Source organism: Helianthus annuus, chromosome 2, assembly GCF_002127325.2.
Source record: "Helianthus annuus cultivar XRQ/B chromosome 2, HanXRQr2.0-SUNRISE, whole genome shotgun sequence".
Classification (NCBI taxonomy): domain Eukaryota; kingdom Viridiplantae; phylum Streptophyta; class Magnoliopsida; order Asterales; family Asteraceae; genus Helianthus; species Helianthus annuus.
This window is the reverse complement of record NC_035434.2, coordinates 149,071,065-149,084,294: the sequence shown is the minus strand read 5'-3', so window position 1 is coordinate 149,084,294 and position 13,230 is coordinate 149,071,065.

The window sequence follows — 13,230 nt, the reverse complement described above, 5'->3', positions numbered from 1 at the left end:
TTCACAGTTTATTCTAGTATCATCATCAAATACTCACTTAATCAGGGTTACACACTTAATTGAATTAACACACTCAGACCAACAAGCATTCACAAAGTTCGGATCATCAAGCATCACAACAAAAGGTCGGACAAACATCCCCTAGCCAAGAAACTCGGACCTAGGGCCTTCCCCCCTTTAAAACTCGGACAAGGATCCTAGCCAAAAAAGTCGGACATCAACTCACACAACAAAGGTCGGACAATGTTAACAAGCATAAAGTCGGACTAGTTATAAGCATATAAAACTCGGATCATGTAACAAGCCAAAACTCGGACCCTATGCAATATATAAAACTTGGATCCCTTGCCTGATACAAAATTCGGATCCCCCTTGCCTTGCATAAAACTCGGACAACCTTGTCCCTTGTCAAAAAGTCGGACCCCCCCTTCCCTTTACACAAAAGTCGGACTAGGTTAACAAGGCAGAAACTCGGACCATGTTTAGGGTTTAAAGGTCGGACCTTGTATCCAACTACAACACTCAGACTATTTTAATCACATAATTCGGACTCAAAAACCCTAGTTGCACAGAAACATAAGATAAGTAACGTAACAGTATGTTCATACGATCCTGAAACCCTAACCTCATACTTTCGCATTGCAGAAATCAAATCAGCAAATCAAACATCTCTATCCTACAGACATCTCATTGTCAATCATTTGATTACACTTTTAGTCATAAACATTTCACAATAATCAGAATTTATCATTAAACAGAACTAGTATGTGAAGAACTAGGGTTTACATGAATCACAAAATCAAGAATTGATAACAACAAACAATCAATAAACAATTACCTTGAACTGATTCTAAATGAATTGAAAGATCAAGATTGATGCAGAAGACTTGTGCCAATGATGAAGATATGATTGCAGAGAGAATTGTAGAGAAAATCTTAGGTACGTCTGATGATTGTGTGGTGATTAGTGAAGGGGATTAGGGTTAAGAATGATTAGAATTTCACTAATTACTCTATTCATCCCTAAGTATCATCTTTTACATAAAGCACCCATCACAATATAATTTACAGTTTCACCACCAAGTTCATACATTTGTCAACACTTAATACATAACCATGCACAATCACAATACACTATATTGAATCAAAACGTATACAGTTTCATATCAACTAATTGTGCAAGTAAACAACTAAACAAACAATGAACGTGCAATAAATGCGAAAGTGGAATCTTGGAAACTCAAGTTGTCACATACAACATCTGGAAGCACACGTCGACTCCTTGTTAGTTGCAGGGCAGGTGCGCGGTGACTATGCCGCAAAAGGGGATATCGTGATCCTCTACCTCGAGCAAGCCTTGCAACTAAAATCAAAATTCACTTCTTTCAATATCCGACATATCAACAGAAGTGAAAACAAATCCGCGGATGCACTGTCAAAACTCGCATCCACCAGCTTCCAGCACCTGACAAAGGAGATACGCATTGAGATTCTGAAGAATCCCCCAGTACCCCTACGCCAAGTCAATGTCATCCAGTACGGTACAACATCATGGATGACACCAATCATTGCATACTTACAATCAGGTGTTACTCCCGAAAGCAAGTCAGAGGCACGTAAGTTGCAATACAAAGCATGCCATTATCAAATGGGAGACGGTATCCTATACCGAAAATCATACCTGGGCCCACTCCTACGCTGCGTGGACCACCAAGATGCCACATACCTCATCAGAGAGATACACGAGGGAATGTGTGGCATACACTCAGGGCCACGCATGGTAGTGGCTAAAATTATGAATGCTGGGTATTACTGGTCCGGCATGCACCTGGATGCAGTCAAAGAACTGCGGAAATGTATTAACTGCCAGCGACATGCTCCCAAAACTTTGCGCCCCAAGAACAACTTGATCCCGGTCACCACCGCATGGCCTTTTTAGAAATGGGCAATTGACGTGGTCCAGGTGCGGTCAAATTTATCATAGTAGCTGTCGATTACTTCACAAAATGGGTAGAGGCAAAACCACTCGCCTCAACCACTGCTATGATAACGAGGAAATTCATTTGGGAACACATCATCTGCCGTTTCGGTCTACCAATGTGCATTGTTACCGATAACGACACCAACTTTGCTGCTGACGAATTTCAAAAATGGCTAGAAGAACTACATATTGAACACATATTCTCCTCCATGGCACACCCGCAAGGAAATGGCCAAGTTGAGAGTATCAATAAAAGTCTAGTCGAAGGCATCAAAGCAAGGTTGGGAACAGCCAGGCGTGGCTGGGTCGATGAACTCCCAAGCATCTTATGGGCTCACAAAACAAGTCCAAAAACGAGCAACAAGGAGACACCTTTCAGCCTGGTCTATGGCTCAGAAGCGGTAATCCCCGCGGAAATAGGTCTTCCTTCACCTCGAATGTTGGCTATCAACAAAATAGCCAACAACGAAGCACGCAGGCTTGACTTGGACCTCCTAGAAGAAAGGCGTGAAAATGCTGCCATCAACGAGGCCAAGTACAAAACCAAGCTTGAAAAATACTACAATTCACGCGTGAGGGTTTGTACCTTTAACCCGGGAGACTACGTCCTTCGCGATAACGCCCGGGAAAACTTGCCCCCAAGTGGGAAGGACCCTACCTCATCAAAGAGGTCCTGGGCAAAGGCGCGTATATATTGCAAACGTTAGAAGGCGAACCTATCGCACGCACATGGAATGCACAACAGCTTCGACGCTGTTACATGTAAGCCATGTTTTTACATTTTCCATGTAACCTACCGGGCCGCAGGCCATTGGCAAATAAATAAATGAGCAATTCAATTCAATATTGTTTATTACTACTATTACAAATGCGTGTTCCACTTTGCGGTATCTGCAAAAACAGATTGGCAAAATCTTCATTCGCGATACCCACACAAAGTGGTGACCACACACAAGTATTGTAATAGGCCAGCAAAGGCAAAACATTAAGTATCTATCCGGACGGATACACACACGCGGTTTTTACAAAACCTTCACAATTCTTAGATCCAAACAGGACAAACACAGGAATTGACATACTCATACGACAAACGTATTATACTCAACCGCGCTTCACAACCGGTAGAGTTCTTCATACTTGCATACCACCCAGATATGCAAAGGGCAAATTGATGTGTGTAAAATGCAACATATAAATCACATCAATTAAGGCATAAAACTAACCCTTTTTAAGTACTAATGTTGGAAAAATAGTGTTTTTGTCTTCCTTTTGTATTTTCAGGATGAAATGAGCTCAAATTCACAAAAGAAGCAAAAAGACAACTAATTCTAGCATAAATACAAGGAAAGGAATAAAAGAAGACTGCCCGGACCCTCAACGGCATCCTCCAAAGCAAAGAAGAGAAAACAGAAGCCTGAACACGCCCCGTGCTCAGCCAGCACGGGGCCGTGCCCAAGAAGCAGCATAAAAGACAAACTGGTAGAAGCTTCCATTGCCCACCACGGGGCCGTGTCCAGTGAGCACGGGGGCGTGGTGAAAGTACAGCAGGCGCATTAATTGTAATTGCGAATTACAATTAATGAGGAGAGAGAGTGTCAGACGGGCACGGGGGCGTGTCCAGCGGACACGGGGCCGTGCCCAGCCTTCTGTTCAGCCTATAAATAGGGGTGCTTGGTTTCATTCCATCTCATCCCTTGGCACACCACCTCTCTCACACTTCATCCACCACCCACTACCACCATAACACCATCATCCACCACCATCATCCATTGTCCATCGTAGAGTGTGTGAGTCGTCTCGGGATCCAAGATTGATCGTAAGAGTTCTTGACAATCAAGGCCATGTTTGCCTAAGTCTCTTATATCACTTGGTGAAGACATGTGTTTAGTATAATACTTTTTATTTTTAATCTTTTGCACTTTTTATTTGGTTTTGTATTAATGACTTTAATAACTAGTTGCTTATGTTGAAGGTGATCTTTCCTTATCGTTTGTCCGTGGTGTCTTGGCATTATTTTACTATCTATATAAAATAAAAGATTTTCACCATTATATCTCCACGGTCTATATGGAGGTATGTTGGCTACCTGGTCGGGGGTTAAGGGAACGGTTTGGTAAGGGTCTTGCCCTTGTTCAGCGTTTAGAGGTCCTGCTTGGGACCTGGGTCAAATTTAGTAGGATCTCCTTCAATGCCCATAGGTATTGGATGGCGGGGATCCAAACTCTTTGACCCCCTCATAAGTTAACTACTATTAATACTATAACCCGGCTATTTAGGACTGTATCCCTGCTGACTCAGACTACTTAGTCGAGGGTAACGTCACCGCCAAAACCGGGGCCTACCATAATTTGCATTAATAACTTAATTCATTATCTTCCAATAATCCGACCCTTTAGGATTGTATCCTTGCTGACTCAAACTACTGGGTTGAGGGTAACGTCGCCTTCAAAAGAGGGGCCTACTACAATAACTAAGATAATCTCTTAAACAAGTGCAAAAGTGCGAAAATAATCAAAGGTTATACTAATACACGAGTCGGATCCAAGTGATTCATCTTGTCTATCTATTTTTATTTTATTTTATTTTTCAGCATTTAGTTAGTTTTTATTTTATTAGTTTAAAAACATTTTTCTCACTTTTTGATTTGATTAGACGTTGAGGATAAACCGGTATTAAAAGCTCTTGTGTCCTTGGACGACCTCGGTATCTTACCAACACTATACTACGCCCACGATGGGTGCACTTGCCCATATGTGTGTTTAGTGTTAGTAAATATCGTGTTTTATAAATTTAAAACTTGGCTAAAGGTGTAAAAAGGGCTTAATTATACATCTAAATTATATATACACCGACACACATCAAGTTTTTGTCCAGTGAGCACGGGGGCGTGGTGAAAGTATAGCAGGCGCATTAATTGTAATTGTGAATTACAATTAATGAGGAGAGAGAGTGTCAGACGGGCACGGGGGCGTGTCCAGCGGACACGGGGCCGTGCCCAGCCTTCTTTTCAGCCTATAAATAGGGGTGCTTGGTTTCATTCCATCTCATCCCTTGGCACACCACCTCTCTCACACTTCATCCACCACCCACTACCACCATAACACCATCATCCACCACCATCATCCATTGTCCATCGTAGAGTGTGTGAGTCGTCTCGGGATCCAAGATTGATCGTAAGAGTTCTTGACAATCAAGGCCATGTTTGCCTAAGTCTCTTACATCACTTGGTGAAGACAAGTGTTTAGTATAATACTTTTTATTTTTAATCTTTTGCACTTTTTATTTGGTTTTGTATTAATGACTTTAATAACTAGTTGCTTATGTTGAAGGTGATCTTTCCTTATCGTTTGTCCGTGGTGTCTTGGCATTATTTTACTGTCTATATAAAATAAAAGATTTTCACCATTCATATCTCCACGGTCTATATGGAGGTATGTTGGCTACCTGGTCGGGGGTTAAGGGAACGGTTTGGTAAGGGTCTTGCCCTTGTTCAGCGTTTAGAGGTCCTGCTTGGGACCTGGGTCAAATTTAGTAGGATCTCCTTCAATGCCCATAGGTATTGGATGGCGGGGATCCAAACTCTTTGACCCCCTCATAAGTTAACTGCTATTAATACTATAACCCGGCTATTTAGGACTGTATCCCTGCTGACTCAGACTACTTAGTCGAGGGTAACGTCACCGCCAAAAGCGGGGCCTACCATAATTTGCATTAATAACTTAATTCATTATCTTCCAATAATCCGACCCTTTAGGATTGTATCCTTGCAGACTCAAACTACTGGGTTGAGGGTAACGTCGCCTTCAAAAGAGGGGCCTACTACAATAACTAAGATAATCTCTTAAACAAGTGCAAAAGTGCGAAAATAATCAAAGGTTATACTAATACACGAGTCGGATCCAAGTGATTCATCTTGTCTATCTGTTTTTTTTTATTTTATTTTTCAGCATTTAGTTAGTTTTTATTTTATTAGTTTAAAAACATTTTTCTCACTTTTTGATTTGATTAGACGTTGAGGATAAACCGGTATTAAAAGCTCTTGTGTCCTTGGACGACCTCGGTATCTTACCAACACTATACTACGCCCATGATGGGTGCACTTGCCCATATGTGTGTTTAGTGTTAGTAAATATCGTGTTTTATAAATTTAAAACTTGGCTAAAGGTGTAAAAAGGGATTAATTATACATCTAAATTATATATACACCGACACACATCAAGTTTTTGGCGCCGTTGCCGGGGACACAAGGATTTTAAGAAAGCTTAAAATCGACGGCCTAATTAGTTTTTCAAAACCTTTTCAAAACGCGCGCACATTTTTCTGCATTTTAGTTTAGTTTGTATTTACAGTAGCCTGAACACGGGGCCGTGCTCGCTGAACACGCCCCCGTGCTGCATATTTTTAGTTAGATACCCAGATACAGAGTCTGACCACCGGGCCGTGCTCGCTGAACACGCCCCCGTGCTCAACGTGACCAGTAACTTTAATTAAAACGCCCAGATACAGACTCTGAACACGGGGCCGTGTTCACCCAACACAGGGCCGTGTCCAGCTTCTGTTTCCGTCTTTATTTTTGTTTTCTGGTCCCGAGGCTCAGTTGTGGTCTGTTGAGTGATTCTTACGGATCAATACTCAAGAGGCTACAACTACACCTATGATGAGGATGATTATAAGGGTAATTATTGCACTAATTGTCGTAACGCACGCTCGGTTCAATATAATACTTCATATCAACCATCCGATTCATACACTTATTATGAGGAGCCCAGGTACGAGCCATCAACTTCATATACATCCTATGAAGACCAAAGGTATGAACCTCCTCCCTCATACTCATATTTTGATGAACCAAGGTATGAGCCTTCATACTCATACTTTGAAGATTCAAGATATGAGCCACCACCTTCATACTCTTATTATGAGGAACCATGGCGTGAACAACCGACCTCATATGAGTACTATGAAGAACAAAGTTTCGACCCTTATCCATCATATACTTACAGTGAAGAACAATGGTGTGAACCATCTACTTCATATGAGTACTATGAGGAGCCAAGGATTGAACAACCGGATTCAAGCTTTGAGGATCCAAATTCTTTTTCTCTCACCGAAGTGACCAATAGGATATTAGAACACATTAAAACTATCGAACGTTACATGAAAGAATCTCGTGCAAGGGAAGAGGAGTCCCGCGCAAGAGAAGAGTTAAATAGTAATAATAACGTAGAGATAGTTAAAGATGTAAAAATGGAAGAACAAGAAAGTGAAAAACCGACACATGAGTTAAACAACGAAAAAGGTGAGTCCAATAATGTTAAAATTCAAGAAGAGTCTAATTTTGAAGAAATTGATCTCTTGTCACCTACTTTCGAAAATCATTGTTTAGTAACCCCTCATGCCAAGTTTTTAAAAGAGTTAAACACTAGTGCTAAAATCAAAGAATTAGTAAGTGTTAAGTTAACTAATGATCAAACTTTGCTAATAAAAGAAGACCCTTTTGAAATTAGCATTACACCGGTTCCATGTTTCTTTCAAAATTCATTTATTAGTAATATCACCATTGATAAAGATCTTTGTGTTAACATAATGCCTAACTACATTTTTGAAAAATTAAGTATTAGTGATTTTACTCCACTTCAAATACCCATTTTTCTATCCGATCGAAAAGTGATAAGATCAATCGGTGTAGTTGAAGATGTTTTGGTTCACACAAATCAATTGGTAATCCCAACCGACTTCGTCATCCTTGATGACGCCCCTCTAGTCTTGGGAAAACCTTTTGTACAAACTCATAAAGCATTGAAAAACCGGAAATTCAACAATCTACCTCTTCAATTAGGGGCATTCAAAAGGAGCATAGATCTTGAGCGTTCAATGAAATATCCTTTTGGCAATAATGACCCCCTAATTGAAGATGAAGCTGAACCACCCGATACAACTAAAGAAGATGACCACTTTGTCGAGGAAGAGATAGCTATAGAACAAACCTTTAAGGTTCTTAATCTAGATGAGCCACAAAATACGGCGTCTTCTAAAGACCCGCCCATTGAGCTCAAAGAACTTCCTAAAGGTTTGGAATATGCTTTCCTAGGCAAGGATGGTAGTTTACCTGTAATTATTTCTTCCAAATTAAGTAACATAGAAAAAGAGAAGTTAGTTAATCTGCTTAAAAAACACAAAAACGCGATCGCTTGGAAGCTTGTAGATATTAAAGGAATAAGCCCTTCCATGTGCACGCACAAAATTTTAATGAATGATGACTACAAAACAGTAATTCAACCACAACGAAGAGTGAATCCCAACGTTCAAGAAGTGGTTAAAAATGAAGTCATCAAGTTGCTTGACGCCGGACTAATCTACCCTATCTCCGATAGTCCGTGGGTAAGTCCCGTCCAAGTAGTCCCAAAGAAAGGAGGTATGACGCTAATAACTAATGAGAAAAATGAATTAATACCAACGAGAACCGTCACAGGATGGAGAGTTTGTATAGATTATAGGCGATTAAATGAAGCAACAAGGAAAGACCACTTTCCTTTACCCTTCATTGATCAAATGTTAGAACGACTATCCGGTCATAAATTTTATTGTTTCTTAGATGGTTTTTCAGGTTACTTTCAAATACCGATAGCACCAGAAGACCAAGAGAAAACAACTTTCACATGTCCCTACGGAACTTTCGCATATCGACGCATGCCATTCGGTCTATGTAATGCGCCCGCAACATTCCAACGTTGTATGGTGGCCATTTTCCATGATATGATAGAAAAGACAATGGAAGTCTTCATGGACTACTTTTCCATCTTTGGAGATTCATATGACCAATGCCTCGATAATCTTGAACGAATACTATCCCGATGTGAGGAAACTAACCTCGCCCTTAACTGGGAAAAATGCCATTTCATGGTAACAGAGGGAATAGTACTCGGTCACAAAATCTCAAGCGAAGGAATGGAAGTTGATCGAGCAAAAATAGAAACTATTTCTCGATTACCTCCACCATCCTCCGTAAGAGCAATCAGAAGTTTCTTAGGACATGCCGGATTTTATAGAAGGTTTATCAAGGACTTTTCAAAAATTTCAAGACCTCTAACAAAATTACTTGAAAAAGATGCACCATTCATCTTTGACAAGGAATGCAATCAAGCATTTCTAACCCTCAAAGAAATGCTAGTCAATGCACCCATCATGATAGCGCCCGATTGGAAATTTCCTTTCGAAATCATGTGTGATGCAAGTGACTTTACTGTTGGAGCAGTCTTGGGACAAAGAAAAGAAAAGCATTTTCACCCAATCTATTATGCTAGTAAAACGCTTAATGATGCACAAGAAAATTATACAACTATAGAAAAAGAAGTACTAGCAGTAGTATTTGCTTTTGATAAATTCCGTTCTTACCTTGTTCTTTCTAAAACTGTAGTCTATACAGACCATGCAGCCATCAGGTACCTCTTCAAGAAACAAGACGCAAAACCCCGTTTGATCAGATGGATTCTACTCCTCCAAGAATTCGACATCGAAATCAAGGACAAAAGAGGAGCATAAAACACTGCTGCAGATCATCTCTCGCGCCTAGAAGACCCAGCTTTGGAAACAACCAGGGACGAGCAAATCAATGAGAAATTTCCGACTGAATCCTTGGAGATGATAGAGTGTAGACAAGAACCATGGTATGCCGACTATGCTAATTACCTAGCTAGCGGTATAGTCACCAAAGGATGGCCACATCATCAAAGAAAGAAATTCTTTGCTGATGTAAAGCATTACTTTTGGGAAGACCCCTATCTTTTCAAAATGTGTGCCGACCAGCTCATCCGAAGGTGTGTCCATGGTAATGAAGCACGAAGAATTCTCCGTCATTGTCATGAAGGTCCATACGGAGGACATCATGGTGCCGCAAGTACCGCACGAAAGGTATTTGATTCAGGATTTTATTGGCCAACCATTTACAAGGATGCACAAAACCTTGTAAAGACATGTGATGCCTGCCAAAGATCAGGTAATATTTCTACCAAAAACGAAATGCCTCAAAATGGCATTCTCGTTTGTGAAATCTTTGATGTGTGGGGACTCGATTTCATGGGACCTTTCCCGCCGTCAAAAGGAAACAAATATATACTTGTGGCAGTCGATTACTTGTCTAAATGGGCGGAGGCCGAGGCTCTTCCAACAAATGATGGAAGAGTAGTGGTAAAATTTCTGAAAAAATGGTTTTCTCGCTTCGGGACACCAAAAGCTTTGATAAGTGATAGAGGAACCCATTTTTGCAATCATCAACTCGAAAAAATATTAACAAGGTATGGGGTCTATCACCGGGTCTCAACAGCATATCACCCTCAAACAAATGGGCAAGCCGAAGTGACTAATCGAGGTTTAAAATGAATACTTGAAAAAACCGTAGGACTAAATAAAAAGGAATGGGCTGACAAATTAGACGATGCTTTATGGGCCTTTCGAACCGCCTATAAAACCACTATCGGCACAACCCCATATAAGCTCGTCTATGGAAAAAGTTGTCACTTGCCAGTAGAAATAGCTCACAAAGCCTACTGGGCAATAAAAAATGTGAACTTAGATTTAGAAACTGCCGGTAAAAATCGATTCTGTCAAATGAATGAATTAGACGAACTAAGGAATTATGCATATTCTAACTCCGAAATTTATAAGGAAAGAATGAAAAATTTACATGATAAATATATTAAGTCTAATGAATTTCGGGTAGGAGATCAGGTTCTATTGTTTAATTCACGACTTCGATTATTTCCTGGTAAGCTAAAATCTAGATGGTCAGGACCTTTTTCCGTTACCCATGTTTTTCCGCACGGTGCAGTAGAAATTAAAACTCGAAATAGGATACCATTTAAAGTCAATGGCCAACGGCTAAAACTCTACCGAGGATCCATTGAGGATGAGGAAGCGAAGATCTCACTTCAAACGGTTAACGAATAAATTCGTACCCGACATGTTACGAACAGGCAAGTGTACGTCAAAAACCGGTAAGTCTTCTAACCATTTTCGGAAAAAGGGGCATGCACACGAGCACAAAAAAAAAAATTCAAAAAAAAAACTTTGCTCGGCACGGGGCCGTGTCGAGGCAACTGTCGGGATAAAACCCTCTTTTCATAACAGTTACCTCATTCCACACGCCCCGTATTGCCGAAAACGCTCTGGTTCCAGGCGATTTTCCGCAGATTTCCGACGTCACTACCACGTTTAACAACATCAAGGTATGATTCTATCATCTTTAGTAGTTAGATTAGTTACTTGCATGTAGTTAAAACATCAAAAATTGGGGAAAAATCTAGGGTTCTTCGTGTTCATCCGGATCGAACTTCAAATTTTTGATGCAATCTGTTAGTAGTAGTTTAGATTAGTGTAGTAGAAAGTAAATAAACATGTATTGTTGGTAGATTCGTTCGATTTCCCACAAAAACCCCAAACCCTTGTTTTTGAACCGAAAAAGACAAAATTGGAAGGGTAAAAGGTTTGTTTCAGGAAAAACGACACTTAGGGTTTCATTTTCGGGGGAAACCGCTGCTATTGGGCTAAAAATTTTCAGGTTTTCGAAACCGGGACGAAAAATGAAGTTTTTGGGTTACAGACGCCTGGACACGGGGCCGTGTCCACTGAACACGGGGCCGTGTCCAGCCCACTGTTTGCAGTTTCGCTCCAAATATCCTAGTTTCGTACTAACTTTTGGTGTATTCTTTCAGATGTCAAAGTTCACAAGGTTCAACGCAAGCGAACTCGACGCTAGGGCACGATATGAGACACTCCAAACAAGACCCGAGGAGTATCCTAGGCGAGCATGCACGGACCTGTTAACCATGGTGAACCAGCTAGACCGATTCAACAACATTGTGACAAGACCACTAGCAGTTGCATTGAACACTCGGCTTCGGTCGGTGCATCAATGCACCATGGAGTTCTACAGTACTTTCAATTTCACCTCAAGGTGTGACCCGTTTGACAATGAAGGGGTTGCATTTCGGTGTGGCGGGACAAGGTACTCGATCTCCATGGCACAGTTTGGAGCTATAATAGGACTGTACGAGGAAGAGGAATCGGGGAATGAGGATAATACCGGGGGATTACGAGACTTGGATGTAAATGAACGTCAAGCCGCATGGGCTCAGATCGGTGAAGGAATCTACAACCCTAGTAGCACCAAGAGTACCAAACTGAGGGACCCGCTTTACCGCTACATTCACAGGCTCCTCACCTACTCGCTAAACCAGCGTCACCACAGTAGTGGCGTTGTAGGGTTGAAAGATTTGGTTGTCCTTCACTGCATCCACAACCAGAAGCCTCTCGAAACATGCATATCTCTTGTCTCGAAACATGCATATCTCTTGTTACGAAACATGCACCTCAATCGCCTTGCTCACGCTCCAACGCCTATCTTCTTCGGGGATGGGTGTACCGTCTTTTCAAGCATTTCACGAGAATTCCAAGGTCCTTTGAAAGGAGTCCATGGTCGGGACGAGTTGACTACCACATTTGCCGAGCCATGAACTTACTTTATGAGGCTGAAGACGGGACAGTGAGCTTCCAAAGGACACAAGGCTATGCATGGAACCCACAAGAGGCCCTAGTTATCCACGCACCACCTCCCCACTACCAATACCAACCCCATGGTGATCCGGGTCAATCCTCCTCACAAGGAGGCGGTTTTCCTAACTTTCAAAGCTTACATGATCTTTTGCAGGAAAACCTCATGTGTACCAGGAACACCTACAACCTCGCCAACAACACATACCACCGGGTTGGAGCAATTGAGCGCAACATCAACGATATACAAGATGATATCGGTAGCATCCGGGAGTACATGGCAGGGCATGGGGATGGAGGTGATGAAAATCATGTAAAGACATGGACGTTTGAAGAGATAAGGGGCGGGTTGATGGTGAGCCCACAGGTTTAAGTACCCTTTTCTACCGAACAATTTATGGCATGCGTGCCACTTGTTGAACAATTTACTTTCCTTGACTACTTTTTATTTCCGTTTTATTTTTCTACTTTATGTTTGGAGACAATTAACTGTGGTAATGTAGGATGTTTTATGTTTGCTTGGTGTGGTATTAAGTGATGAAACAGGTACAATGCAAGGGTTAGAGTGCTAAACCTTAGCACTTACAGGCCCAAAATGGAGAAACCGGGAGACGAAACCTGTTTTTCAGGCTCACAGACTGTCCACACGGGGACGTGTCCAGCCGACACGCCCCCGTGTTCATCTCCCAGACCTGCTGTTT